Source organism: Leopardus geoffroyi, chromosome X (assembly GCF_018350155.1).
Source record: "Leopardus geoffroyi isolate Oge1 chromosome X, O.geoffroyi_Oge1_pat1.0, whole genome shotgun sequence".
NCBI lineage: Eukaryota > Metazoa > Chordata > Mammalia > Carnivora > Felidae > Leopardus > Leopardus geoffroyi.
Window position 1 is genome coordinate 57,086,065 of NC_059343.1, and position 27,488 is coordinate 57,113,552.

Genomic DNA, 27,488 nt, shown 5'->3' on the forward strand with positions numbered 1-27,488 from the left:
ATTACTTGTGGAAGGGATATAGAAGAGGACTAGATCAAAATACCTAGTATTTGTAATTAAATATTAGACACAATACAGCAGCTGGAATTTTATATGTATAAACTCATTTATTTGTATCAATATACAAACTTAAGATGGCAGACTCTTTGAGATGTTAGAGAACACCTATGTTGATTCACTTAGTTTGCACAAGAGCAGCATTAGGTCTGTAGAGCTGATTCCCTGGTTTCATACTATATAATAAGTCAGTTTCTGACTTCCATTAAGTACTTTTGGTGTCACACCATGATATTACTTGTCTTTTCTATTTCTAATGCCTTCTTTCACCACAATCCAAGTGAAAATGTTGCTAGTAAATCTCTAAAATTATGTGATTAAAAAAATTGATACATAACAAAGATAGTGTTAACTGACCACAGTCTTTGGGTAATTAACCCAAGAGTAGGTGGATATGTTCAAAACCCAAGCATTTGCAGAATATCCATGGCCTATTTTTATTTTATGAAGATCTGGAAATAGTTAAGGTGGCTAATTTTGGAAATGTGTTGTATTTCCATCTGGTCTGAAATCAATGGACTTGAACTTTATGCTACATGAGATGGAGACATTTTTTTTAAGTTTTTATTTTAAATTCCAATTAGTTAACATACAGTGCACTCTTAGTTTCAGGTGTACAAGTGATTCAACACTTCCATACAACACCCAGTGCTCATCACAACAAGTGTACTCCTTAATCCCCATCACCTATTTAACCCATCCCTCCACCTACCTCCTCTCTGGTAACCATCTGTTTGTTTTCTGTAGTTAAGAATATGTTTCTTGGTTTTCCCCCCTCTCTACTTTTTCCCTTTGCTCATTTGTTTCGTTTCCTAACAAAACATGAGTGAACTCATGTCAGCCTTTCTCTGACTGACTTATTAAATAGTAAGATTTCCTTATTTTTTATGGCTGAGTAATATTCCATTGTATATAAATACCACATCTTCTTTTTTTAATATAATTTATTGACATTTGTTTCCATACAACACCCAGTGCTCATCTCAACAAGTGCCCTCCTCAATGCCCACCACCCACTTTTCCCTCTCCCCCAACCCCCATCAACCCTCAGTTTGTTCTCAGTATCCAAGAGTCTCTTATGGTTTGCCTCCCTCCCTCTCTGTAACTTTTTTTTCCCCTTCCCCTCCCCCCAAAGTCTTCTGTTAAGTTTCTCAGGATCCATGTATGACTGAAAACATATGGTATCTGTCTTTCTCTTACTGACTTATTTCACTTAGCATAATACCTTCCAGTTCCATCCGTGTTGCTGCAAATGGCCAGATTTCATTCTTATTGCCAAGTGGTATTCCATTGTATATATAAACCACATCTTCTTTATCCATTCACCAGTTGATGGACATTTAGGCTCTTTACATAATTTGGCTTTGTTGATAGTGCTGCTATAAACATTGGGGTACATGTGTTCCTATGCCTCAGCACTCCTGTATTCCTTGGGCAAATTCCTAGCAGTAAATACCACATCTTCTTTATGTATTCACCTGTTGGTGGACATTTGGGCTATTACCATATTTTGGTTATTATAGATAATGCTGCTATAAAAATCAGGGTGCATGTATCACTTTGAATTAGTATTTTTGTATTCTTTGGGTAAATATCTAGTAGTGCAATTGCTGGTTCATAGAGTAGTTCTATTTTTAACTTTTTGAGAAACCTCCATACTGTTTTCTAGAGTGGCCGCGCTAGTTTGCATTGAGATGGAGACATTTTATGAGACACCAGATTTAGAGACTGTTATATAATATTCCCAGAATCTTATTTTTTTTAATATTTATTTATTTTTGAGAGAGAGAGCACAAGCAGGAACAGAGAAAGAGGGGGACAGAGGATCTGAAGCAGGCTTTGCACAGACAACAGATTGCCCAATGGGGGGGCTTGAGCTCAGAATCCATGAGATCATGACCTGAGCCAAAGTCGGATGCTTAACCGACTGAGCCACCCAGGCACCCCCAGAATCTTGTTTTTGTGTTAGAAGTTAAGGGGTGCCTGGGTGGCTCAGTCGGTTAAGCATTTGACTTAAGCTTGGGTCATGATCTCATGGTTCATGGGTTCAAGCTCCACAGCAGGCTCTATGCTGACAGCTTGGAGCCTGGAGCCTGCTTTGGATTCTGTGTGTCCCTCTCTCTCTGCCCCTCACCTTCTCATACTCAGTCTGTCTCTCAATCTCACAGAAATAAACCTTAAAGAAAAAGAAGTTTAATTACTTATCTGGGCACAAATAATGTGGTATTCATACTATCTGATGAATAAAGCAAGTGGATGTCTCCTGTTGACTTTGATACTCAATTTTGAGCTCTCAAACCTTCCATGTATGTGTGACATACTGTGTCAGGCAAACTGCATTTGGTGCTTTACTGTAATGCTCTTCACCATATCAAGGTGGTATTCTAGTAAAACTGACAATCTGTTGTTCAATGTCTGTGTGCCAGGCGTTGTGCTATACCATTTACATGCATTATCTCATTTACTTCTTAATAGAAACATTTGGAAGTTGGTATTATATTCCAATTTTACTAAGGAGGAAACTGAGGCTCAAAAAGATGAAGTATCTTTTCCAAGATTGCATAGCAAGCTGGGAGTAGATATAGAATTCTGGTCCTGGATGTCTTACTCTGAAGTCCTGTGCTTCCCATAAGACTTGGAATTATTACTGGGATTTTTGGTCATAGCATAGCTATCTAATGCATGCCTCTACTTCATGAACTCTTAAAGTCAATGTCATATAGATACTCCAGCATGTCTTTGTACCCCAAAGGTTAACAGGGGAGACAAAGTAATTAAAGGTCTTGTGTTAGATAAGATTTTGATGAAAGAATGCAAGAAGCTAAAGAAGTGCTATGAACTCAACCCCTGAATGGTATCCACACATGGGTTTTACTAGCCAGAAGGTGATCTTCAAGAAAAGAGGATTGTAAAAGGTTAAGCAAAAAGACTTTGTAGTCATTGTGGTTGCGGGGGTGGGAGGATAGTGCTGCTAGGTGCTTTATATACTTCTGATCCTCATAAAAGTGCTTTAAAATAGATGATATCACCTTATTTCTGTATAAATAACTTGAAACCTAATAACTTGCTTCAGTGTACAAGCTAGTATATTCTTGTAGAATTTGGCAGTCAACCCTCAGATCTGCATACTCTATAGTCCATGATCTTTTTTTCCTCTCTCACTCTGCCTAAAGTGGCATCCACATAGCACCAACCCTGTGAGTAGCTTCTCTTTCTCCCTGCTAGGGTCTTCTGGATCATTTTTCAATGAATGTGTTTTCCCATCGCTTAATTATTGTTTCACTGGAGAGCTATGTGGGATTGTTTACATCACACGTAATTCATCTGGAGTCTATGAAGGGCAGGAATGGGGATATTTGAGCAGTTCTCACATCCTGATTAACATGTTCGGTTTCTATGCTTTACCTTGAATTGTGTCAACTTGTGATAATACTCATTATCTCACTCTGATCACAAGTTCTATTGAGTAGCTATGTTTTCAATTGATAAAACCTAAAAAATGATTAATTAATAAATGCTATTTGTCTATGAGGTTAAAACTTTCAGAAATGGGGTCTTTTACGGGGGGGGGGGGGAATAGGGTAAAGAAAAAACTTGATGGAAAGGTTTAGAAGTCATTATACCAATAGATCAGCAGTTCTTGGAGTTAGTTAATGCTATTTAAAATTGGTGATCTTCCTAGCTAATGGTTCTGCCTCCTGTCTTTCATTAAATAACTTTTAATCAGAGCTATCAAAAAGAAAAAAACCCAAATACATGGCATTGATCTCCCAAATCTTTTGATTTTGGCTCCCCTTTGCTCTAGAGCATCAAAGTAGTCGTTGCTCATTAAGAAGGAGGAGACCTCACAACCTCACTGATGGAATTGACTTACCAGTGTTCCAAAACATGGAGTACCCCAGAAACATTCAGTCATAGAAGCTAAATTATGAAAACCAAGATCTACTCCTCTCTTCCTTTCCCTTTCCCCATTCATTCTGTCATTGTTTTTTTTTTTTTTTCATTCTTCTGTGGTCTCTCATCCTCTCTCTCTCTCTCTCTCTCTCACTCTCATTCTCTGTCTTCCCTGTAATTCTCTCTCTTTGTCCCTTGTTCTCTCTGTCTCCACCATTATTTGTATTGTAGCTGCCTCTACTTTATGTAAACACTAAGCAAGAAGCATGTTTGCTTCAGGTTGTCATGGAAATGTTGCAAGTGGGCCTTTTAAGGAAACTGGCCTCTTACATTAGTGAAATCACCCAGCTCTTCTAAGGTTGGTAATTTAGGGACATTTTCTACATAGAGATTACAGTTCAGGACTCCGAAGATTAGCCACTATTCCCAACCTGAACTTCTGTTCTCCTGTATCTAGTTTTCTTCCTATTGTGTCTTCTAAGAGATTTGGGTATAATTTTAATAAGGGAAAGGATGGATTTCTTCAGACTTCTATTATGATTTAAAATTCTTTTCAGCCTGCAAGACATATTTTGTGACTTCCAGTATGCTCTTTTTCAGAGCAGAAACGAGGGTACAAGTTGGAGTCTTGGGGATACAAAATCTGGCTTGGAGTGGGAGCAAAAAAAGTGGAGTGAGGAGAGAAAAAAAAGTCTTAACTCTGACAAGGAGAGGCAGATAGGAAAAGATGAAGGTTTTGCTGCCAGAAGGGGTTTCCTCTCCCCTCTTTTGCCACCAGAAAAAAAATTGAAGAGAGGCACCACGTCTGGATGAAGAAAGGGGGAGACAGGCAACAAATTTCAAAAATAGTTAAGAAAATGTCAGATGGTAATCAATATGAAGAAGTACAGAATCCACATAATAAAATAAAGATAAATAATGATAAGAAAGATAGTTATGATAGGATGGTTAGAAGGCATGTTGGAGGAGATAACATTTAAACTGAGCCTTATCGAGGAGACAAATCTAGCCACACAAAGAGAACAACTGATACAGGTAAAGGAAAATGTGAGTTCAAAAATCCTGAGATTAGGAAGAGTTTGGTCTTTCTTAGAACCCAAGGGAAAATATGAGTAGTGTGAAACATCAGCAGAGGCCAGATTATTCAGAGTGGCTTTTATAGGCCATCGTAAGCAATTTGGATTTGTTCTGAGGTTAGTGGGAGGCCACCGGAAAATTTTAAGGAGGAATGCGATTGATCAGATTGTGCTTTAAAAAGATTACTGTCTACAGAGTGGACATTGGATTGTGGGAAGTCAAGAGTGGAAGCCAGGACACTAGGAGGTTGAGGTTTTTGGGGGTGACAGTGGGGTTTGTGGAGTCTGGAGCCAATGGCAAGAAAGAATTCTTGAAGATGTCTTTGATGCAAAAAAGGTGATTTTATTGAAACATGGGGACAGGACCTGTGGTCAGGAAGAGCTACCCTGGGACCTTGAGGAGAGACTGGTTATATACTATGACATTGGGGGAGGTAAAGTCCAGGGGACGTTTCCAGGGAGATTTTCACATGCTAAAGAAAACTCACAGGATACTGGAGGCCTAGCTATTGTCAAGCTAAGGTGGTTTTCCCTCTAGCAAAGTATTAGCATTAAGACAGTAGGGAGTTCTAGAGAAACATTTTACTCTGCCAGCCTCAAGTATTTGTCAATGGGCTGCAGGTTATAAGGAAATTTAGTTCTATGTGTCATTTCCTTCTGCCTTTGTTCCCCACAGCACTATGGAGAGGTGATGGAGACTTAGTTCCTGCAGGGCTTTGATCTCTAATGGTTAACCATTTGTTTTTCCCCTTTTCTTCTTTTCTTTGTTCTTGGGCAGCCAGGAGTGTGGAGGAATGTCAAGCATATCCCCCCTGGTTGTTTGTTTGTGTGTGTGTGGGGGGGGGGGAGGTGTTTGTGCCCTGTCAGCTTGCCTTGACTTCCCTCATCAAGGAGGCAACTATTTTTGTCCTAGGGAGAGATAATGTGGTCTTAGTTTAAGATGATAAGGATGGAGAATGAGAGAAGTGGGAGGATGTGAGTTATAATTTGAAGATAGAGTCAACAGGGCTTGCTGATAGATTGGATATGGAGATAGAGGAAAGGAAAAAATTAAGGCTTTCCTGTCTTTCTAGTTTTAGTATTTTGGGGAACTCAAAATAGGTGTTGGAAAGGTGGTCGTCAGGATTAACAGGTGAGACAGTGATTTTGAAAAGTAGAAGCCCAAATGAGACTGACAGAGCCTAGGAATTGATAGACTAATAGCAGTCACATCAACAGCTGCCATGCCAGTAAGGAGGGCAAATATAGGAGGATGAAAGCCCCTTGGAGGAGACTGATGGTAGGAAGTTCCTTAGCCTATGCCTGTGTTGTGGGGGGGGAGCATTTAGGTGGTACAGGAAAGAATTGGAAAGCTTTGAGATTCAGTATTTGAGTGGGGTTGTGTGTGTGGGGGGAGTTTGATGTGTCCTTTTGCCTTCATTGTGATTCAAATATTTTAATTTTAGCCCTCAGGCTACTGAGCTCCATAGAAACACCTGTTAAGCTTATAATAGAAAAATCTTTGGAAATGAAAAACACAGTCTTCTGTTTACAAAAGAGTTGATTAGGTAAAGGCAGAGAAATAAGATGATTTGCAAAGTTCTGTATCTGCCCATCTCCAGGGGTATGCAAAGTTATATATTACTAAGGACTGTGCTAAAAAGGCCTGTCATGTGATACTTGTAAGTGTTATCATTGGTTATGCTGGTTGCCTTTAAGGAATTACAGTTTTGATATTATTACATTAAAAAAAAATCAGGAACTTTTGGGTAATTGATAAACCAACAACCATTATTTGACTGTATCCTTTGTGAAGACAGCATAGTATAGTAGCTAAAGACATGGATTCTTGAGATGCCTGGATTCAAAGCTCTGTTCCACCATTTACTTGCAGCATTATTTTGGGTCAATTAACCTTCTCTAAGCCTAAATTATTATGTATGCAGTGAAGATAATGGAACTTCCCTTATAAGGTTGTGTTGATGATTAGATGTATTGATATTTATAAAATGCTTAGAACAACATCCATATTAGTGTTTGTTAAATAACATAAAATAAACAAGCACTTGGATAGGAGGATTATCAATAAATATAAGACTGGCCGTAAATACTGGGTCATTGGGTAGAGTAGGCAGGACAAAAAATAAAAGCAACTTACTGGGACTTGAGAGTCGCTTTGAAGTCGGTTTAGAGTCGCTTTGAAGTAGGACCAGGGGTGCCTGTTATGACTTGATTAGTCTTTTTCTGGCTACAAGACAGGAACTAATGTAGACCTCTTGAGGCCTGGAGATAGGTGAAGAATCCCTAGATTCTGTAAGAACACTGAACTGTATACAAGTAATAGAAACAATGCCATGCTGACATTAGGTCTAATAGAATATTAGTCCCTGAAAATCACCATTTTACCAAAGCTAAATATAACTCCCAATATGTCCATTAAAAAACAATTCCACTCTCTAGAGGTTTCTTTTTCTTCTTTCTTTCTTTGTTACTTTGTTTTCTTTCTTTCTTTCTTGGAAGAGATGGAGCTATCACTTCTGTCATGAGAAAGGGTGAAGTAAAAAAAACTTTGATAATTTATTTTTCTCTTGAAGAAGTGACCTCAAAGTTTTTATTGCTATACATAATTTTTTCTTTAACCAAAACATTTTCTCCTTCCTCCCATTTTATCTCAAGTATTCCCATCCAAAAGACATAATGGCATTCTTTGTATATTATACTGAGTGGTGCTTTGTGAGCATCAAATGGCAAAAGTCAGCATCACTGGATGGATCAGGATAATAATTATAAGTGGCACATTTATCTTATTCCATCTGTGGAGTTCACAGAGTTAAGGCCGTTTTTAGAGTTATAGGGCTACATGGGTTTAGAGAGGTCTCATCCATCTTCCTCCTTCTAGTCTTAACTCTACTTAAACCTTTCTAGAAAGAGGAATCCTTTATTTTTAAGGGGCCCCGGGAATGAAATTTTTCATGATCCTTTTTTTTAATTTTTAAAATTTTTATTTAGTTTTGAGAGAGAGAGAGAGAGAGAGAGAGAGTGAGTGTGTGAGCAGGTGAGGGGCAGAGAGAGAGGGAGGCACAGAATCCAAAGCAGGCTCCAGGCTCTGAGCTGTCAGCACAGAGCCTAATGTGGGGCTCAAACTCGTGAACTGTGAGATCATGACCTGAGAGAAGTTGGACGCTTAAGCTACTGAGCCACCCAGGTGCCCCTGTAAGATCCTTTACGTCCTTTAAGTCACAGATATAGATGCAAACGCCTCAACAAAATATTAGCACTGAATCCAACAACATATTTAAAAAATCATACAATAAGATTAAGTGGGATTTATTCCCAGGATGCAAGTGTGCTTCAGTATTCACCAAAAAAAACCAATGTGATATGTCACATCAATAAGAGAAAAGATGAAAATCTTATGATCACTTCAATAGATGCAGAAAAAGCATTTGACAAAGCATAACATCCATGCATAATTAAAGCCCCCTGCAAAGTAGGTATAGAGGGAACGTATTTCAACATAATAAAGGCCTTATATGAAAAACAGACAAGAGGTGTTCCTGGGTGGCTGAGTCAGTTAAGCCTCCAACTTCGCCTCAGGTCATGATCTCAAGGTTCAGGGTTTGAGCCCCCCATTGGGCTCTGAGCTGTTGGGCTCTGTGCTGACAGCTCAGAGCCTGGAGCCTGCTTCGGATTCTGTGTCTCCTTCTCTCTCTGCTCCTCCCCTGCTTGTGCTGTGTCTCTCTCTGTCTCTCAAAAATAAATAAACGTTAAAAAAAAACCAGACAACATTATACTCAAGGGGTAAAAACTGAGAGCCTTTCCCCTAAGGTCATGAACAGTACAGGAATGTCCACTCTCACCACTTTTCTTCAACATTGTACTTGAAGTCCTAGCCACAGTAATTAGACAACATAAAGCAATAAAAGGCATACAAGTTGGTAAAAAGAAGTATATATGCATTTGACATGTGATTATATATAGAAAACCCAAAAGACTCTACCAAAAAACGACTAAACTGATAAATGACTTCAGTAAAGTTGCAAGATATAAAATCAATGTACAGACATCTGCTGCATTCCTATACCAATAATGAAGCAACAGAAAGAGAAATTAAGACAGCAGTCCCATTTACAATTGCACCGAAAACAATAAAATACCTAGGGATAAACCTAACTAAAGTGGTGAAAGACCTGTACTCTGAACAGTATAAAACCCTGATGAAAAAATTGAATATAACACAAAGAAATGGAAAGACATTCCATCTATACTCCTGGATTGGAAGAACAGATATTGTTAAAATGTCTGTACTCCCCAAAGCAATCTGTACATTTAATTCAATCCATATCAAAATACCAGTAGAATTTTTAACTGAGATAGAATAAGCAATCATAAAATTTGTAAAGACCTCAAATAGCCAAAGCAACATTGAAAAAGAAAAGCAAAGCTGGGAACACTTGGGTGGCTCAGTTGGTTGAACGTCTGACTCTGGATTTCAGCTTAGGTCATGGCCCAGGGTCATGAGATCAAGCCTGGGAAAATTAAACAATTAAAAAAGAAAACAAAAGCTGGAGACATCAGGATTCTGGGTTTCAAGTTATATTACAAAGTTGTAGTAACCAAAGCAGTATGCTGCTGGCACAAAAATAGACACATAGATAAATGAAACAGAATAGAAAACCCAGAAATGAACCCACAATTATATGGTCAATTAATCTTCATTAATGAGGAATGAATATCCAATGGAAAAAAGACAGTCTCTTCAACAAAAAATGTTGGGAAAATTGAATAGCCACATGCAAAAGAATGAAGCTGGACCACATACAAACATAAACTCAAAATAGAGTAAGGACCTAAATGTGAGACCTGGAATCATAAAAATCCTTGAAGAGAACATAGATAGTAATATCTCTGATATTGGCAGTAGCAACATTTTTCTAGATATGTCTCCCGGGGCAAGGGAAATAAAAGCAAAAATAAACTATTGGGACTACATCAAGATTAAGAAAAAAGCTTCTGCACAGCAAAGGAAACATTGAACAGAACTAAAACGAAGCTACTGGCTGGGAGAAGATATTTGCAAATGACGTGTTTAATAAAATGTTCATCCAAAATATATAAAGAACTGATGCAAGTTAACATCCAAAAAACAAATAATCCAATTACAAAATGGGCATAAGACATGAATAGACATTTCTTCAAGTAAACATACAGATGGCCAACAGACACATGAAAAGATGCTCAACATCATTCACCATCAGTGAAATACAAATTAAAATTACAGTTAGATATCACCTCATGCCTGTCAGAATGGCTAAAATCAAAATCACAAGAAACGACAATGTGGAGAAAAAGGAACCCTGTGCACTGTTGGTTGGAACACAAACTTGTACAGCCACTCTGGAATATAGTATGCAGTTTCCTCAAGAAGTGAAAAATAGAACTGCCCTACAATCCAGCAATTGCACTACTGTGATTTCATCCAATAAAAACCCCCACTAATTAATTTATTTTTATTTATTTATTTTGAGAGAGAGAGAGAAAATGCAAGAATGAGTGGGGAAGGGGCAGAAAGATAAGGAGTTAGAGAATCCCAAGGAGGCTCTGTGGTTGATCCCATGAACCTTGAGATCATGACCTAATCTAAAACTTCAGATGTGTAACCAACTGAGCCACCTAGGTGCCCCCAAAAACACTAATTCAAAGGGACACGTGCACTCCTATGTTTACTGTAGCATTATTTACAATAGCCAAACTATGGAAGCAGTCCAAGTGTACACTGATAGATGAATGGATAAAGAAGTGGTATATATATACAATGGAATATTATTCAGCAATGGAAATGAACCAAATCTTTACATTTGCAACTATATGGATAGAGCTAGAGACTAATGCTAAATGAAGTAAGTCAAAGAAAGACAAATACCATATAATCTCACTCATATATGGAATTTAAGAAATAAATGAGTAAAGGGAAAAAGAGACACACCAAGAAACAGACTCTTTACTATAGAAAACAAACTGATGGTTACCAGAGGGAAGGGTGTAGGGATTGAAGGTAATAGGAGATGAGGAGTAAAGAGTAGACTTATCATGATGCAAAAAAAATTTTAATGGCATTTAAAAAATAAAGGCTAAACAGATGACCCAGTAATTCCACTCTTAGGTATATACTTCAGAAATCAAAACATATGTCCACACAAAAACTTTACAAAGAATTTCATAGAAGCATAATTCATGATAGCCAAAAAGTGGAAACAACCTAAGTGTTCAGCAACAGATTACTGGGTAAACAAATTGCGATGTCACCATACAATGGATTATTATTTGTTTATAAAAGGCAATGAAATTCTGATACATGCTACAACATAGATGAATCTTGAAACATTATGCTAAGTAAAAGATGCTAGTTAAAAAGACTAAGTAGTATATTATTCCTTTATGAAATATCCAGAATAGACCAATTCATACAGACAGAAAAGTAGATCAGTAATTAAGGCAGGAACAGGGATGAGGGTTGCAGCAAAAATGAGGAATGACTTGCTAATGAGTGCAGGGTTTCTTTCCAGGATGTTAAAAGTACTTATAAATTAGATTGTGGTGATGACTGTACAAATCTATGATTGTACTGAAATGTATGAACTATAAATAGGTGAATTTTATGGTATATGAAGCCAACCACAATAAAAGCTGTTTAAAAAAGAAAAGAAAAAGGAAGAAAAGACTAAATGGAGAAGCCACTTGGAGAGAAGAGGACCTGGAACTACATGCAGAAAGAGAGATGCCCCACCTTCCCAGCATTTAAATCCATTTACAGAACTCCAGCATTACAGAACTTTACAGCATTTACAAAACTCCAGCCCCAGCCACCAAGTACTGCAACTATACAAGAGAACCACAGGCAAGATTAGCAGAACTGCTCAGCTGAGTCAAATCTTCATAATAGCTATGGAAGCTAATAAGGTGGGTATTATTTTAAGCCACTAAGTTTGGGGGTAGTTTGTTATACGTTGATAAATAACCAAAATAGCCACTTAGGAAAAGATACCACAGAGTCCAAATTGGTCAGAGATCTAAATGCAAATCTTGAAGCAACAGAAGAATTAGAAGAAAATATGGGTAGATTCTTCTATAATCTGTGTATGGGGAGAAATCTTTCTAATTATGTCTTAAAATGAAGATGCAATAAAATAAAATATTTACACATTTAATTACTTAAAAAAATTAAGGCTTTTCAGGACAAAACGTCCATTAAAAAATAATTAAAGGGGAGATGCTGCAAACCAGGGACCCAGAACTGCTCAGAGGCAGTGAATAAATGCTCTTCAAGCCTGCAATAAAAAATGGCCTCCAATAAAACTACATTGCAAAAATTGGGAAAGAAATAGAATGAGAAGAGAAAAAAAGTAAAAGAGGCAGAGCCTGAAGAAAAGTACTGAAATGTACTGAAATGACATGTAGTGAATGGGAAGGTGGAGTATTTCCTTAAGTGAAAGGGATTTACAGATGCTGACAATACTTGGGAACCTGAAGAAAATTAAGATTGTCCAGAATTAATTGAAGTATTTCTTTAATTTTCAAAAACTGACAAAGAAAAAGATTGCACGAAAAGAAAATCTGTATCTGACAATGAATCTGATGATAGCAAATCAAAGGAGAAAAAAGATGCTGCTGATAAATACTGAATGAATAATTGGTGCCACAGGCAGCAGTGGAGAATTAATGTTTCTCATGAAATGGAAAGATTCAGATGAGGTAGACATGGTGCTGGCAAAAGAGGCAAACATCAAATGTCCTCAAATTGTAATTGCTTTTTATGAGTACAGACTAAGGTGGCATTTTTGTTTAGAAGATGATGCTCAATAACTTTTTATGTATAGATTGTGTGTGTATATATATATATATATATATGTGTATATATATATGTGTGTGTTTATATACACACATATACACACACATGTAATCTGGGTTTTGGGTTTTTTTTATGTTTATTTATTTTTGAGAGAGAGAGACAACAAGAATGCTAGTGGGGATGGGGCAGAGAGAGAGGGAGATACAGAATCCAAAGGAGGCTCCAGGTTCTGAGCTGTCAGCACAGAGCTCAAAGTGAGTCTCAAATTTGTGGACAGAGGAGAGATCATGACCTGAGCCAAAGTTGGATGCTTAACCTACTGAGCCACTAAGGTGCTCCTGGGTTTTGGTTTTTTGATTTATTTGTGTGAAGAAATAGTATTCTAATAAAAATCAACTTTGATAGGTTCAATTTGAAGTAGTATTGGGGGAGTTGTTGTTTTCCAGTCTATATCTCTGGTTACTTTGAAACAATGAAAGTTTTCTGTAGTTGATTCCTTCGTCAGAAAAGAATATTTGAGACCATGGGAAAATCTTTAGAGTCATTACTCAATCAGAATTTGTGTTTTACGGGGCACCTGGGTGGCTCAGTCATTTGAGCATCTGACTGCATCCCAGGTCATGATCTCACAGTTCATGAGTTTGAGCCCTGCGTAGGGCTCTGTGCTGATAGCTCAGAGCCTGGAGCCTGTTTCTTATTCTGTGTCTCTCATTCTCACTGCCCCTCCCCCACTGGCACTCTGTCTCAAAAATAAATAAACATTAAAAAAAAAAAGAATTTGTGTTTTACTCCCATATGCCTAAGGGCCATCTGTGTTTTTGCTTATTTGTGGTTGTTTTTGTGTGTATACATAAAAATACAAACGTAAATGGTTTCCTTTCCTTTCCTTTTTTTTTTTGACATTCACCAAAACAAAAACAGCATTTCATAATCATGGCTAAGCCCATGTTTCTGGGATGCTGTCATTTTCAGCAACCTAGGAAATGAATCACTTAAAGTTAAATTGAAATTTTTCCTGAAGCCTTAACTTTTCAAATTTTGTAATTAATTGGACAATTTAAATATATTGTAAACAATTTAAACAGAACAATTTAAAAGCAGCTATATCAGAATCCATTTCCATATCTAGAGTGATATAAATGCAAGTTTATTTGCAAGATCCCTGAAAGGAAAATTTTATTACTACCAACAACCTCCCCATGCAAATGAGACAACTAGACAAATCCTTGTTTGTTTTAATTAGGTAAGTGAAAGTTAGTTAAATGGACATTTAAAGGTTCCTTCTACTGAACCATTCCTTTTCAAGAAGTGGAAATCTTTGTGCTGTATTGACTAAAAGATCATGATTCATGGAATGTCTAAGACATTCTTCATGGAAACCTAATCATAATCAGATATTGGCAATTTAGGACCTGCTGAAATAAATGGGTCAACAAACTTTTGTATTCTAAATTCTTTGAGTTGCGTGTTTTTTCTTTACCCCAAATTCTTCCTTACGTGTAGGCTCAGTCTTCTCAGTATTTGAGTTACTGGTTCAGCAGAAACCAGGAAAAACACTAACTCTGTAATAATCAGAATGTTATCCAACTATGTATTGTTTACTTTATTGTAAATACTGGTAAACAGTAGTCAATAAATAGTTTTATATTCTTTTAAAATAAAAGGCCCCTAGGAATGAAATTTTGTAACCTCCTTCTAAGTCATTTCTGTGTTTAGGACTTTCACTGTTCAGGACATCTTTCCTTTTATTCAAGTAAAATCCTATTACAAAGACAAAGATATTTCCATACCATCTTGGAGGCTCTATAGTAATGGTGCTTTGTTTGCAGTGACTATAGTGGACTACATTACTACAAATAAACCTATAGAAGAAAATGGTTTTTGGGGGCCCTGATTTTGTAACAGCTTGTTTATAATACAAATATCTGGTTTTATGTCTGCTTTGTGTAGGGAAGAAGAGTAGAAAACTCTAGAAGAGGTGTGAGAGGTTTGCTTTGTAAACTTCCCTAATTACTGCTAGGTTGTGATCATGTGCTAATTTACCATTAACAGCATGAAGTGAGCTCTCTCATTTTCTGGTCCTGTGGGTTAAGAATGTGATTTCTAGCAATACACCAATTATTTTAAAAAATCACAGTCAAACCAGAGGAATGGGAGGGTTAGTTTAAGGGAGAACAATTGGTAGTGAACTCTTACTTGCATTTAACATGAGTCCCCTTTCTCTTCCCAGTATGTGTTAGTCTCCTGGTCCTTTTGATTTTCTAATTTTTATGAATGTAGCCCATGAGAAATTCCTGGTAGATGCTGCTAAACTCAGAAGAAATAAGTTAAGCTATGTCTCCTTAGTTTAAAGGGTTTGCTGCAAATAATTTATTAATTAAGGAGAGTGCTAACCAAACTTGGTTGGTCAAGTGTGATACCTCACAGTTAACATTTATTTAGCCAACTTAATTCCAAAGTTGAACATGAAATCGCCTTTTTTTTTTTTTTGAGTAGTATTGATTGTATGATCCTGAGTATTCAAGGTTAAAGCATGTTCATCCAATGCATCTCTTTTAGGAGGTAGAAGGTTATCATCTGGTATACATTTGACTTATTGTAGTCTAGAGTTCTTTCCTTATAATGAAAAGATATTCTAAATTCATCCCAGCAGATACTATGTTAGCTGCTTAACAGAAACATGTCCATAAGGAAGAAACTCTTACACTCTTAATTCTGCCTGGAGGGGCACTGCAAAGCATTACAAACAGAAAGCTGAAATTTCATAATAAAGCCATTGTAGATAAGGTGTTAAGGTATCACTTTAATCCAAATTTTAATCATCTGGACTTCACCTGTCACATATTTTCTATTAGCCACACACCTGTGAAATGCTCACTAAGGGGCATTGGAGATAGGATCTACACCTGTCCTGATAGGTTTTCACTGCCAGGATTTGATGGATCTTTGTGCAAAGATCTCCATATGGGCTGTCTCTATGGGATAAACTCTTTATGTGGCTACAGATATGAACTTAATAGCATTTTTTGGCTATGGAACCATCATTCTCAAGCAATTTATTTGCATTTTTGTTGTATATCACTCAGAAGTAGGGTTTATACTGAAATGTCCTTTAGATGCTAAAATAATTCATGTTTGTATCCTTCCAGTTCTACTACATGCTCTTCTTTGGAACTTTTCTTTAAGACTACTTGCAAATGTCAGGTACAGTGTTTAAAAGGTGTCCATCTCCATGTGTATACACAAAGAGTAAGGATTAGGCATTGTGATTCATCCAGATAATTGAGCATAAGCCAAAAACTCCTGTGGGGTGGAGAGTAAAACTATTGCCCATGAACTGGATGAAATACGGACCTTGTATGAAATCTCCAATGACATGAACTAGATTTTCACAGTGAAAGAAGATTCATTGCCAAGGGATTACTCCTGTATGCTTTGTAAGAGCTAGTTGACAATCACAGTTTATGGAGTATTCTAGTTTGCTTGCTCCTTCCCTCTTCCATTGCCCACATTTGGGCTTTTTCACTGTTTCTTAGACCTAGGAACAGCATCTATATTGAGCAAATATATTTTGAGCAAAAGTTTCAGACAAGTTTGTCACACACACAAAAAAGGTAGAGACATCTTTCTCTCCATGTTGATACTTATGAAACTAATTGCTGAACGGGATTTGGGATTATATCTGACTCTTGGTTCCACACAATAATTTATGTACTGTCCGATCTATTTATCCTTCAATACATTTTGATTTTTTTTAAAAAAATTTTAATGTTTATTTATTTTTTGAAAGAGAATCTGAGCATGGTGAGGGGCAGAGAGAGAGGGAGACACAGACTCCAAAGCTAGCTTCAGGCTCTGAGCTGTCAGTACAGAACCTGACGTGGGGCTTGAACTCATGAACCATGAGATCATGACCTGAGCCAAAGGTGGACACTTAACTGACTGAGCCACCTAAGCAACCCTAATGCATTTTGGTTTTTTAACTTTACGTTGTCATTAAATATTTGCATTAATTGAAAAAATGGAATTTATTATGCAGTAACTCTATGTATCTTAAATTGTCTTTCCCCTCTGTTTGTTTTAGGGAAATTAATGACTTTATTTTTTTAGCCAGCATTGTTCCCCTGATACAGCATTGTAACTAATGATAGCTGGAATATATTCAATTCCAGGTGGACTGTTGTCATTTTTCTGTACAGCAGGAGTGAATAAGATTATCTGTAGATTAGCCAGAAGGAAAATGGCTTTGTATTTTGCCTTTGTAGCAGACTATTGGAAGGTATTTAATTTGATATTGTTATCTGTAAGAAATAGAATAAAGCAGGATGAAGCATGTACATTCAAATGTGTAGCTTATCGCACTCTTGAAAGCAGAAAGTGCTAATTTTTTACTTTAAAAAAATCTGGAAGAGGGCCCCAAATAATTCAGTGGAAGAAAAATGATGGCCAAGTGAAATCACATGACTAAGTAGATAATTCCAGTGAAACCCAGGAAGAACCGCATTAGTGATAGTCTGTAAGTATACACAGTACTTTACAATAGGTTGATTGCACTAAACAAAGAAGAAAATCCTTTCACTGAGGAGCTTACAGTCTAAAGATACAAGTTGGTGCAGCGCAATATAAAATGAGAACAATAAATGAGCCCCATAGTGGGTGGTCTTCATAGCTGAAATGCTTAAAAAATAAATGCCTTCTTAGAAAGGTAGAGGTTTGAGAGGGAATGGTCTGGGCGTGCAAAGAAGTGGAAAGCTATTCTTTGGGGCTGGAAGATGAGGACAAGGAAGGGAGGGTTGGATCCTATGTCTAAAAAGAGGCTCAAAATAAGAATGGGTAAAGAGATCAGACTAACATTGGCATGGTAGAGCTTGGTGATTTAAAGAACAAGATGAAATGCCAGTAGAGAAGGATTTAGAGAGAGGGGACAAACAACATACAATACGACTTTCTATTACAGCATATACCACATCTTTAATAACCCAGATATGGAGAATGCTGCTTGAAACAGCTTCTTGCCAATGTGAATGGCTTCTACAACAAAGAATAGTCCGGAATGGTCCCATTGAGATACTATATGTGAAAGGGGTTTGTAAGCAGCAAAGCAGTACAAATGTAAGTCATCATCATATTCTGTTTAGCTTTGACTTCATTACATTTTCGTTTGGTAATATATTTTAAGACAAAAGGTTAGCAGTAGAACATATTTTCAGAGATGTTGTCAAGAATAGATTTCTTACTGTAAATGCTTCGTTTGTTTCCCTGTTAGCTTATTACAAATGCTGATAGTAAATGTTCCCCAAATGGTTCTCTCTAGTTTTCTTACAATTGAACTGATACCTTTACATCAGTGAAGATCATTCTCATCCTCATTCCTGCTCCCTCTCTTGCTACCCAGTCTTTTTTCCACCTTTGTTCATATGGTCATGTAGTGTTTTAAGTCTCACAATATCATTTTATACTCTACCTCATTCTAACAGGATTTGAGTTGGTTTACTGAGAAACTAATACAATGACAGGATGAACAAATAGACAAAGAAATGCATGTGAAGGGAAAATAAATGTAAGAAACTGAAATGAGGCCACAATAAGGACTTTTTTTTTTGAGAAAGCGAGTGAGAGAGAGAGAAGGGGAGAGGGGCAGAGAGAGAAAGAATCTCAAGTAGGCTCCGTGCACAACGTGGAGCCTGACACGAGGCTCGATCCCTTGACCCTGGGATCATAACCTGAGCAGAAATCAACCGACTGAGCCACCCAGGCACCCCAGTAAGGTTTTAACCAAGTACACAGCATTGGGGTCTTTATAGTTGTAATCTAAGTTTGGCTCTGAGTGTCTTAGCAGACGAAGAGGGAAGTATTCACTATAAGATATGCAGAGATTCATGACATTAAAATGAACCAATTTCTCAGAAGAAGCAAGCACAGATTTTTTGAGACCTCTGAGAAATTCTTCCCATGGATTTTTATGAATGCCAGTTTGGTGATTTTGGATTTTATCCTGAAGGCACTGGGAAGTCAGTGAAAGCTTTTGATCCAGGGGATGACCTACTTGAAGCTGTCTTTAGAACAGCTATAAGAAAGTTTACTTAACTAGAAACTAGATACAAGAAACTAGATATAAGAAAACCAGTTAGACATGATCTCTGAGGGTCTGGAAAAGGATGCATCCAAGTGAATGGAAGGCAAAGGAAAGCTATAGTAGGGGTTAAAGAGGTGGCCAAGGTCATTACTTAGATATGAATGGAAAGGGAGGAATCAAGGATGCCTGTTGGGTTCAGTTTTACCTAGAATGATGGTATCATAATCCCTCACAAATATAAGAGGAGGAGAGATGTGTTAAACGAGAAAGCACAGAAAGTTATGAAAAGGGTAAGATAACCACTATGGATTCTTATAGTTGTATTTTGGACTAAACAGAACAAAGTAAATGGAAAGCTACCATTTTTTAACACTTTATATTTAATGAAGTGTTTTACATACAGTATCTTATTTTGTCCTTATGACAGTTCTGTGAGGGAAATAGTAAATATCCACATTTTAAATTTTAAATTTTCAGACCCAAACTATCTGAAACTTGCTTAACCGGTACATCTAAAGCCATATGAGGAGTAAGTACCTTGTTTTCTTCCCTCCACTGTCTGACACCACCTCAAGAAGGCCTTCTGTTTGGAGCTATTGGTGTAAAGTAGGATCCAGTAGGATGACAAAATCAGGACAAGATTAGAGTTTTGCCAACATTATGAATCTCAAGTTTTTGCTTTGTCTTAACTATAATTGTTCCAGTGGGGACATTTGATAGGAACAGTACTGTTTTTCCCCACACTAAATGTCCCCAGACTGCTATGCTTTTTAAATTTCATATCTGCTTTTTATAGTTGTATAATCTCTTCCACTGATGTCAGCTGTTACTATTTGGTGTATTTGGCAGCTCCTCATTCCAAATCAGTTGTGCCACTGGGACCAGATAAATAGGCTTGTTATTTTTAGACACAATTTTAAGAGTGACTATACCTTGAACACATAGGCAATCCTCTTATGAGAACCTAACCCTAATGTTGTGTTATGCTATATTTTTATGAGCAAAGGATATATGTCTTAATGTTTGATCATTCTTAGAATGTATATTATTGGCTGTCTTGTAGGTTATTGGCTACTTCTGGGTAGTTAAAGTATTGGATAAGTTACCTAGAAATGTTTACTATATAACTCTTGACTCTTTTAAAAGCAGAAGCTATTGGTGGCAACAGGGAAATACACATAGGAGGCTGTGTATTTCTGGTGCATAGCAATCTAGTTGCCAAAGTCTTGAAATTACTGCCCAATCCCCTTTATTCCAGAATGATTTGTGGCCACTTCTCCCAGTCTCCAGTGCCCTCTGCTAGAAAGGTTACAGGCATTCCCTTTTGTTTCCAATAAGTTGTCTCTCCTGAAACAGCCACAGAAGTTTTCAACCAGCCCTCTCCTGGTTCACTTGTCTCTCCCTTTTTCCCTCTGGAAGGAAGGCTTTTAATAAAGATTTATTGACTATCCACAGGGGGATTGTTCCTATAGGAAGCACTGCACTCCTCAGTGTGAAATCTGTGTCTCCAGCTGGCAGAATAAAACATTTTGTGACACTTGGTAACAGTGAATGCGTAATTCAGTGAGTGCTCACTTCATGAACACCCAGTCTATCTCCAACACAAGTGATGTTTTTTCCAAATCTACTTTTCAAATTAATTTTAAAGATGATGAACAATCAGTAACTAATCAGTACATTCATTAAGCAGACTGAACTGGTTGGAAATAATAAGAGGAAAGATGATTTCCCTTTATGTTCTACTGAAGGATGAAATTAATGAAAGTTGCTATCATTAGAACTCAGCAGGGTCCATAACTGAAATGCTTGGCGTGTCAGATGTTGATAGGTAAGACTGTATTCTTCTTGGTGTTAGTAAGGAAAGGTGTTTATTCCTTTGCATAGGTACTTTGGGACAAAGAAGCTACTTTTATTTTTAGCTAGAAATACCTGCATATCTCCTTGTGCCCTGAAAAATGGGAATGAGTTTGGATTTGCTGCGGCCTATGGAAAGTAAAGCTGTGATATTAGAATCTTATGGCCCTGAGTTAGGCTTTGAGAGAAAGTTTCTGGTTTGATGGTCTTTGGAACCAATGACGACAGATAAGAATTACAAAGATGATTGGTAGATTGGTGGAATAAAATTCCTGATGCCCTTACATAAATACATTGAAGTCATGAAAGTATTTTCTAAAAATATGCAGGGCATCCAAGCCTCCTTGAGAGTGAAGGAGATTTCATAGAAGCTCTTGGGCTTTGGTAGTTGTCTTGATTTGCAAGTGAGTATGTCATTGTTTATATTTTAGACCGACCTTTGAGAAGGAGAGAAATTTGCTTTCCATTTTTTTTGTTTTGTGTCTAAATGTCTATTACAGGAGCATACATTTGGTGAGCAATCAAACGTCTCTGAGATGTTTATTGGTAAATAAGAAAAATGTTTTCTGAAGGGAGCAAGTGGTATGCTCTCTAAAGATAATCAGATTTATCAATTTGAAAATATGACAATGCAACTGAAGTATCTAGATTGAATGGAAAGCTGTGAATTATGCCTACAGAATGCTGCAGCTTCTCCCTTATGTGACCTCTGACAGTATAATGAAAGTAAATTATTAAACATTTAAAAAGCCTCAGTAAATGAAAACAATTAGTGGCTTGATATGTTATATTTGGACCTAGCACTAGAGAGGCTTCACTGGTGATAGCGCTTGTGAGCACTGAAGCCAGCCCCTGGTATTTTAGGTACATTATGCAAATTTCCCTAGAGCAGCATGGTTGGAGTTCTCTGCCTGATGCATCAGTTAGCTTTAGTGCCCTCTGACTAAAAAGGATATGATGATGAGTGATTATCAGGCATAAGATTTAAGTCAATGAGATTTGAGACTTTAGACTTCAATTGCATTTCATCTGTCAACTGCATTGAACTTTCCTGTCAAAAACCAGACTAACATTGACCTGCCAGAGTCTGTGGGGAGACTCTGCTATAATAAATCTTGATTAGGTATTAGTAGAAAGATATAATAGGGACAAGTGATGAGCTAGCCAGAAAGGGAGAGGTGAGCATAAGAGACTTTTTTGAGCTGAGAAGATAATGAGATAAGATCAAAAGAAAGTTTATATTCCTCTTTGTCCTTCCTCTCTGATAGTACCTTGGTCTAGTACTGAACCTTACTTGTAGATCTCTTCTTATCTTTCCTTATTTTTTTTTCCTTCTACCACTGCCACCTCCATTCATTCCTTGCTCCTGAGACTCTGTCCTAATGGAAATTCCCTATTAAGGTATTACATAATAAGAAAAAGACACCAAGGAAAACTGTTAGTTTTCCTTTTTTGTTGTATTTTTGAAAAATTCTTCCTACTTTTACCCTCTTATCTTTCTTTATTAAAACTGCCCTGATAAAACCTTTATTAGACAGTCTCATCTCCCATATTTTTATAAAGTGACTCCATTATAAATGACCAGAGCTGAGATCATTGTATTTATCTAAGGGACAACATTCTTTTTATGGCATCTTGATCACTCTGACATCTTGTCATCTAGGGTGGTATCCCAGGATGTTTACAATCTTATCAAAGGTTAGTGTGAAATTCTCAAACCAAAATTAATTCAAAGTCATTGTCTCTTTAACTTAAAATGACTTGGATAAGATCCACAAATCAAATGGTCATAGGCACAACACCGCCTAACAATTAGAAATTGGTGCTTTAAAAAATTGGTTTTTAAATTACTTATGGAGGGAACAAAATTATATTAACACTCCACCCTAAAGGGGGAAAAACCAATCATTTATCACCAAAGAGCCAAAATTCTGGTCTCCTTTAGCCACACACACCCCTAAAAAAGTTTTTTTAAAGACTGTGAGATAGCATAGCAATGATGACATAGATAAGAAGGAAACTGGCTTACCCATTCATTCATTCATTCAACATATATATTTTTAATATGTTGATAGCCTACTATATACCATCTTTATTCTCTCTCTACCTTGTTATCCCAAAGATAATGTTCCCAAGTTTGAATATAACCATTCTCTAGTGGTGTGTAACCTATACTTGGAGTAAAGTAACCCTTCATTCCATTTCTCTTCGGTAGTCAGTGATTTGGTAATATGTTGTTTGGATGACGACAAGTATAATGCTTTTGTTTTCCCACTCTAGGATGTCTCTCTAGCCTGCAGAATCTTACCCATCATTCATATTTGTTAAATTGTGTTTCTAGTTGTTTCCAATGTCTTTGTTAAAATTTTATTTATTTACTTTGAGGGAGAGAAAGAGAGCATGAACAAGTGAGCAGGGGAAGGGCAAAGAGAAAGAGAGAGTGAGGGAGAGAATACCAAGCAGGCTCCAAGTTGTCAGTGCAGAGCCCGACACAGTGCTCGATCTCATGAACCGTGAGATCATGACCTGAGCCAACATTATGAGTCCAATGCTTAACTGACTGAGCAACCCAGGTGCCCTTCCAATGTCTTGATTTTATTTTTTCTTTTTAAACGTTTTATGTTAAAATAAATACTATTAATATAATTCAATATAAATAATAAAATATAAATTATTGTAAATTAAATACAATATAAAATATTAGAATATTCAAAATAACATTTTATTTTGTATTATTTAAAAAATTTTTCTAATGTTTATTTATTTTGGAGAGAGGAGAGAGAGAACATGAGTGGGGGAGGGCGAGAGAGAGAGAGAGAAGGAGACACAGAGTCTCAAGCAGGCTCCAGGCTGTGAGCTGTCAGAACAGAGCCTCGATGCTGGGCTCGAACTCACAAACTGTGAGATCATGACCTGAGCTGAAGTCCGATGCTTAACTGAGTGAGCCCCCCAGGCACTCCAAAAATAATCTTTTATTTTTAAAAATTCACAGGGGGTTGCAAAAATAGTACAAAGAACTGTCATATCCTTTATATAATTTCCCCCAATGGTTACAGTCTACATAACTAGAGTGCTATATCAAAACCAGGATATTATGTGTGTATATAGTTCTGTGTCATTTTATCATATGTGACGATTTGTATAACCAACCAAGAGACAGCACTATTCTATTACCACAAAGATCTTCTACTTGTTACCCACCCCTTTGGAATCAAGTCTCCCGCCTCTCATCTTTCACTATCCTTAACTTCTGGCAACCACTAATCTTTTTTCGATCTATAAAGCTTTGTCATTTCAGTCATTTCTATAGTCTTATATAAAAGAAAACATACAGTATGTAACCTTTTGAGATTGACTTTTGTTCACTGAGCATAATACACTTGAGATACATCTGTTTGTTGTCTGTATCCGTTTTTTATTTTTATTGTTGAGTAATATTCTCTGGTATGGATGAACATAGTTTGCATAATCTTATACCCATTTTATTGTTCTATTTCCAAGTTTTCTGATTCTTTCCTCCATTCTATCCCTTCTGCTGTTGAGTCCATCCATTGAGTTTTTAATTTGGCTATTGTATCTTTCAGTTCTAAAATTTCCTTTTGGTTCTTCTTTATATCTTCCTTTGTTGAGACTTCCTATTTTAAGTTTTTATTTAAACTCCAAGGTTTATTTACTTATTTATTTGCATGTAGATATCCATTTATTTCTTCATCATTTTTTGAATAGACAGTTCTTTCCCAGTTAGTTAGGGGCACCTCAATGGCTCACTTCTTTGAGTGTCTGACTTCAGCTCAGGTCATGATTTCATGGTTCGTGAGTTCCAACCCCACATCAGGCTTGCTGCTATCAGCACAGAGCCTCCTTCAGATCCTCTGTCTGCCTCTCTCTCTGCCTCTCTCTCTCTCTCTCTCTCAACAATGAATAAACATTAAAAAAATAAACTCCAGTTAGTTAAAATACAGTGAAATATTAGTTTCAGGTGTACAATTTAGTGACACAACACTTCCGTCCACACCTGGTGCTCTGATGATTGATTCTTAATTGAATACTGGGCATTTTGAGCATTATGCTATAAGTTCTGGATCTTATATCAGTTTTAGCAAGCCTTCTTTGATGCTACACCTGTGAGAGAAGGTAGGCACTGCCTAGTTCATGCCAGGTGGATGGGGATATCTAGGTTCCCTGCTCAACCTTTCTTGAAACTCTAGTCAAGAAGAGGATGCCTTGTTACTGCTAGGTGGAGGTGGGAGTTCAGGCTCCCCAGGAGGCCTCCACTGACACCACCTTGGCAGGGAGGAAGAGGAGTGCCTTCTTAACCATTAGGTAGGAGTTGAAGCTCAGGTTTACCAGATGGTTTTTAATGACAGTAAGTAGTGGGAAAACCTTGTTATTGCCAGACATGGATGAAGGTCCCAGGTCTCTACTCAGTGTTTTCTGACATCTTCCCAATGGGGAGGTAATAGAGGCTCTTCCTTACATATAGGCTGGAGTTGATATTCAAGTTTCCCATTTGGCCTTTACTGAAGGTGATATGGGTGGTGCCACAGTTTTATCTATGGTGTTTGTGTAGAGTAGGGAGAAGATTGTCTACAAGTTTTCTATCTTGCTAGTCTGCCATTGTCCTGGTCCTGTGGCTAGAAAGACTTGATTTTTCAGGGGGTTGACATTAAACACTTAGAAATCTTTACAAGTAGTAAAATAACTATGAATAAAATTGTGATTGTGTTAACTATGCCATACTTTTCCTTATAGTTTTTAACACTTTTATTGAGGTATAATCGACATATAATAAAGCACATTTAAAGTGTACAATTTGATGTATACACCCACCACCACAATCAAGATAATAAATATCCATCATCCCCTAAAATTTCCTGGTGCTTTTTTGTGTTCCCTCCATTCTCTGATCCTTTACTACTTTCCCTTCCAGGCAACTACTAATCTATTTCCTGTCATTACAGATTAATTTACAGATTCTAGAAATTTCTATAAATGGATTCATTCTGTATGAACTCTTTGTCTTCTTCCACTCAGCATAATTATTTTCATATTCATCTATGTTGTGTATAAGACTAATTCATTCCTCTTGAATGATTAGTAGTATTGCGTTGTATAGATACATGACAATTTGTTTTTAGTGTCGACTATTGATATTTGACTTACTTTCACTTCTAGCTATTATAAATACAACTGCTATGAACATTTGTGTACCAGGGTTTCTGTGTACATACACATTTATTTCTCTTAGATAAATGAATTGTGGAATGTCTGTGACATTTACCTTTTTAAAAGCTGCCAAACTTCCAAATTTTGTACTACCACTAGCAACATGTGAGAGTTCAGTTGTCCTACATCCTTTCCCATACTTAGTATAGTGAACTTTTTTAATTGTAACCATTGTAGTGTGTGTATAGTATTATCTCATAGTGGTTTTAATTCATATTTCTCTGATGGCTAATAATATCAAACATCTTTTTATGTGCTTATATGCCACCCAAATATATTCTTTGGTGAAGTGTCTTAAGTATTTTTCCTATTTTTATTAAGATCTTTGACATCTTACTATTGATTTATAAGAATTCCTTATGTAATTTAGATACAAGTCCTTTGTCAGATACATGTTTTGCAAATACATGTTTTCCCAGTCTTTGGCTTGCTTTTACCTTTTCACAGTGGTGTCTTCTGAAGGGTAAACATTTTTAATGTTGATGAAATGCAACTTACTGATTTTTTCCCTTTTATAATTTGTGAGTTCATGTCATATTTAAGAAATCTTTGGCAAACAAAAGGACACTGAGATTTTCTCTTATGTTTTTGTCCAGAAGTTTTATCGTTTTAAATCTTAGATTTAGGTCCATGATTCGTATTGACTTAATTTTGTATATAGTGTATGATAAGAGCCAAGGTTTATTACTTATTTATTTGCATGTAGATATCCATTTGTTTCTGCATCATTTTTTGAATAGATGGTTCTTTCCCAGTGTATGGCTTTGGTACCTTTGTTGAAAATCAATTGAGATTATAAGAGCATAATTGAATAAGTAGGCAGTATAATGAAATATAATGAATGACAACATAATGAAATATGATGAAAATCAAATGTCAATATTGTTTTGTCTATCTTTACACAATAATATACTATCTTGTTTCATGTATCTTTATTGTGTTCTGAGCAAAGTAGTGTAAATCCTTCATTGTTCTTTTTCAAAATTATTTGGACTATTGTAGGTGCTTTATATTTCATTATAAGTTTTAGAATCAAATTGTTAATTTCTACAAACATTTCCTTTTATGTGGGTTTAATTTGTTCTTATTTTATTACATAATGTAGAAACCTGAGGTCATTGATTAGAGACCTTTGTGTTTTTTTCTAATATAGATATTTTCATGATATAAATGTCCCCTGAATTTTTTATTCTGATATATTGTATATTCATCATCATTCAGACCAAATCTTTTTCTAATTTTCCTTTAGATTTTTTCCTTGACCCATGGATTAGCTAGAAGTATGTTACCTAATTTCCATAGAATAATCTAATTCTTGATTATTTTCCAGATGTATTTCTGTTCTTGATTTCTGTTTTAATTCCACTGTGATGAGAAAACACTTTGTGTGACTTGAAATCCTTTTAAATTTATAGAAACATTTTTATGGCCCAGAATATGGTCTATCTTGGTAAATGTTTCATATGCAGGCGAAAAA

At 36.6% G+C, this 27,488-nt stretch overlaps 1 protein-coding gene and 1 pseudogene across 5 annotated transcripts in view; both read left to right on the forward strand.

Moving 5' to 3' along the window:
* EDA (ectodysplasin A) overlaps window positions 1-27,488 on the forward strand; it is a 431,757-nt gene that overhangs the window by 131,331 nt on the left and 272,938 nt on the right. The gene's annotated exons all lie outside the window — the stretch shown is intronic.
* LOC123595256 lies at window positions 11,021-12,904 on the forward strand (annotated as a pseudogene).